Below are 4,749 nucleotides of genomic sequence, written 5' to 3' on the forward strand. Positions count from 1 at the left end.
TATGAAATAAGGGGATTGGAGTCAATAACGCTTTACAGTCTTATCAGCTCTTGATATTCTCTGAGCATATGCTTCTGCTAGCTAGGAGAATATCAACGTAATGGGACACTGTAATGTATTAATTTCTTTGCTCTGGTGGCTGAAGGAGAATCTCAGGAAAAACAAATAAGTAGAATGGACAAACTTGTTTTGTGTTGTTCGGGCCTCATTTGTCTTAAGGTATACTAATGGATTTTATGTTTCAGAGTATCAAAGAAGTTAACAGCACCCCTGAAGATTATCCTCAACCAAGCTTATATATAGTAAAAGCCATTGGCTCATTGACAATAATTCATCAAAGTATAGAAGAGGAAAAGATGTATTGAGAAGTATTGATGCTTTGAGTTTAATGAAGAAGTTCCCCAAGATGAAGAGAGATGAAATTTGAGAGTGGGGATGGATTTCCTGATTGACAGGGACCTGTTCAGTTGCAGTACCTATGGTAGGTTAGTAAAATGTGTGTGTGTGTGTGTGCGCGCGCGCGTGCACGCGCGTGCACAGGCGCACTTGAAGACAGGTGTGCTTGCATGTTGGAAGAGGAGGAAGAGATTGAAATGCTCACTAATGAGAATCTAGAGAAAATAAAAATACTCCTGCTGAATGCTGATACAGAAGAGTAGAGCTGTTCATCTTTCAGTGCTTTCGCAGACCGTGGTCAGTTGGGAGTACCAAAAGTAGCCATCATAATAGTTAGCTATAGAAAAAAACAGAAGCCATATCTTTGTTGTTAGCCTTCTACCTAAAGGGAAGATGTTTTAATAAAGGCTTATTTTTTCAATTCCTTTACTCTAGTTATTGGGGGCTCATAATCAGATTTAAATTTAAGAAATCCCACACTTGTCTGTGGAATGTTTAGGTAAACGGGGCTTTGGACAGTGCTTCACATTCAACAGTGTTCTGTAGAACAATGACAATTTCTTTTATTCCTCTAACGGTAAGTTGTTTTAATTATATCTGACTTCTTTCAAGATATGTTCTTTTCTGGTTTTCTGCTATTTAAATATGATACACCTAGATGTAGAGGGTTTGGCATTAATTCTACTTGGTGTTCTCTGAGCTTCCTGGATATGCAGTTTGATTTCTATAATTAATTATTGATAATTATCATTATTATTCAAATAGATTTTTTGCTTCTTTTCCTTTCTGCTTCTGGTATTCTAATTATGCAAATGTTACACACTCATAATTTTTCTGTCTTCGACATTGTATTTTTTTTTTTCATTTCAGTTTAGGAAATAGAAACAGTTAAGTTTCTATTGACATGCCTTTTCTTGGCCATATTATGTCAACTGATAAGTACATCAAAGGCATTCTTAAGTTCTGCTTCAGTGTTTGTGATTTCCAGCATTTGCTTTTGATTCTGTCTTAGAGATTCCATCTTTCTGCTTATATTATCTATCTATTCTGGCTTATTATTTGACTTTTCCATTTAGGCTTTTGACAGGAGTCAGTTTTTTTTACCTATCTTGTATGTTAATTACAACATCTGTGTCATATATGAGGTTAGTTACGATTAGTTCTTTGTCTTTTCAGAGGGTTTTTTTTGTTTGTTTGTTTGTTTTTGCCTTTTGGCATTTAATAAAATGTTTTTTTGAAAACCAAACATGGCAAATGAGCAAATGGAAGCAGGGTAAATAGGTCTTTATTATGAGGATTCATGTTAATCTGGATAGGATTTGTTCTGTAATTAACATTTATTTTGGTTACAGGTATTGGAGGCTTCAACGTCCTTCAGAATCCTTGTTTATGCCTTCACTCCTGACTTTGGGATTCCTTATATATGCTTATGAAAGGCGGAATGTGTCTTGCAGCTATTTCAAGTATAATCCACCATTATTATAGGGGTAGCATTCTATGATTTTATGATTAAATCTACATCTGTTAGTGGGCCAGTTTCCCTGGGTTGTGACCTGCACAAGTATTCCTTAGCCTTTTTTTTTTTTTTTTTTTTTTCCTATAGGTGAGACAGAAAACGTAGAGAATGGTGGAGTGTTATTTCTGGTGGGATAAAGCTCCAGAACAATTTCAGAAGGTACCATGAACTTAAGTAAATATATGCCTGAAGTGGTAAAATATGGTAGCTTTGGATGATCCTGAGGTTTTTATATCCACAAATTTATACCTTATTTGCCATATCTGGATCTGCATTGACACTTATATTCATAACTGTACCTAAATATCCATATGTATATCCACATAGACACATATAAATAATGAATGCCATTGTTCTTAATTTTTAATTTTACATCAAATTGTAAGAGCTTGGTTTTGAATTCTCTGTTATGGCTGATCAAAATTGTCTATGTTCAGTAGTTTTAGAATTAGACTAGAGATATAATAATTTGTGCAGATACATTAAACAAGATAGAATTGTAACAATCAATTTGAAAATAATTGGCATCTTGGCAATATTGATCTCCAATCATGAGAATGGAATATTTTTCATTTATATAGCTTTTCTTCAGTAGCGATTTGTAGTTTTCTATATAAAGGACTTGCATGTATAATATGCTTGAGACTATTTTAAATAATGTCATGTCTAAAGTAGATTTTGACAATTTTATTTTTATTCAAAAAAATAATTCTTACATTTATTTTTAAAACAAAGTGGTATGCTATATGATTACCAATTTTCATGTTACATATTTTATGGTAAATTTAATGTAAAATTTTCATGTTATTGACTTAGAATATGCCCCTGAACATTGGATACACTAGATAGATAGATAGATAGATAGATAGATAGATAGATAGATAGATAGATAAAACATAATTCTTTCTTGTTCTACTAATACCCTGAACATCATATATATTATTGTTGATCAGTCCTATTCTATAAACTATAGAGGAAACAATGCAATATATTTTCCACATCAAATTAGAATAAATTTTGACTATTTGGTTCGAAGTTTTAACTTGGGTATATATTTAATTTTCTCAGTTTCAATTTTATGTTAGGCTTAAGAATGACTGTACCCTTTGTAGGAACATTTTGAAAACCAGAGACAAATATATTGAAGGAACATAGAAGTTCTTCTATAAACATAGAAGAACATACTCAACAAATGGTAGTTATAGTGTACAGAAAATAAGTATCATTGGTCTTTAATTTCTTGGATCAGTGCTGTCCAATAAAATGTTCTGTATTCTTCTATATTCCTTCATAGTATTTCTCAAACTTAATTAATGATATTACTGTAATGTTAGTCAATCAACCTGGCTGTAAATTCCACAGGAACGAGGGCCATCACCTCTGTGTTGTTCACCTCTGACCCTGCAGAGCTTGATATCTAGTAAGTGCTGAATTAATATTTATTAAATAAATAAATGAACTGGTATCAGAGTACTCATCATACTATATGTAATCACAAAAAAGAAAAAGTATAATTCTAAGAAGATTTTATTTAATTTATGTATTAATATTGGAACCACTACAATGTTATGACTGGATCAAAGATCACCTGAGAGCTAAGATGTTTATGGAGAATTTAACAATGAATTTTTAGGATAAGATTGTTAAGTTAGATATAAAATCGTCAGTGTTCAATAGGTCACATATTTTGGGGGCTGTTTCTTTTACTAGGCTTCAGAAACTATTTGTATTAGCTAAGAGCAAAAATTATAAAATTTCTTTACAAATTAATCTACAAATAACTTCTGGGATCTTTAGTCAATAGTTAGAAAGGACTAACTCTTTCTTCTAAACTATTCCTGGGAAGCCTTTGCCCCATGGGATACTGTAAAGGTGTTCTGTACATATTTTTGTTTCCTTCATAATTTTCAAATACATTTTTCCTTATAAGAATATTTGATCACATTAATATTGCTTTCATTCTAAACATTTAATGATTAATATATAACATTATGTCTCTGGCTACAAGCTGAGTCTCAAGAGCCATATAGGCCTGGGTACGAGACTGAGCGAATTAGGAAAAATGACTAACCTACCTATGCGTTAATGTTGTCATATGTAAGAGTAATGTGTTCTATATCCTAGAAATCCATCAAGGTTGGATGCATATAAAACTTTTAATAAATGGCAGCTACCATGTGTTCTTCAAATATTTATACTTAAAAATAATATATAATACAATTAATTGAGATTCCATGAATATTAACATCTGATAAAGCAATAGCACTAGGAAGAACACAGTTATATTTTGTATTTTTATAACATATGCTTTATAGGTTTAAATGGCTTATACTATTGGTTCCAAACTTCCTATACTACTAGAACTAGCAACACTATCATCACCAGCACCAAACACTCACACACGCACACACGCATGCACACACACATCTCTAAAATCCAACTTTCACTTTGAAAGTAAAAATAGGGCCTGCAGGTTAAACTTTTCAAAAATATTTTAATCAAAACCTGAGATGTGTTTAATGTGCCTCTTTATTACATGTTAATTGTATTGTGTCTACAACTTACTAAACATATTTTAAAATCAAGTGTTAAGTGCTTTTAAAATCCAACACATGAATTATTTTGTGGATGGGAAAGAGTAAACAGATGAAGCTATAGAAATAAACTTTCTTCATGTTAGCTTACAAAAGAAGATTGTTTCTGTTTGATTACATTACTAAAATTCTAAATATAGCTTTGTTATTTCTCTTTATGTTTTTTATGGCCTAAATAATTCTTAGTATTTTTTTTTTTCTAGTAGAAGAGTGAAACATACTATGAATATAAAATACATTATA

At 31.6% G+C, this 4,749-nt stretch overlaps 1 long non-coding RNA gene across 1 annotated transcript; it reads left to right on the plus strand.

The window, feature by feature from the left end:
• Nucleotides 1-245: 245 nt before the first annotated feature.
• On the plus strand, nucleotides 246-3,346 carry LOC123573517 (uncharacterized). The gene is made up of 3 exons (XR_006698073.2): nucleotides 246-481; nucleotides 2,000-2,071; nucleotides 3,275-3,346. It is a non-coding gene; the product is annotated as an uncharacterized lncRNA (long non-coding RNA).
• Nucleotides 3,347-4,749: the final 1,403 nt, after the last annotated feature.

The sequence above is a fragment of the Macaca fascicularis genome, chromosome 5 (genome assembly GCF_037993035.2).
Source record: "Macaca fascicularis isolate 582-1 chromosome 5, T2T-MFA8v1.1".
Lineage (NCBI taxonomy): Eukaryota > Metazoa > Chordata > Mammalia > Primates > Cercopithecidae > Macaca > Macaca fascicularis.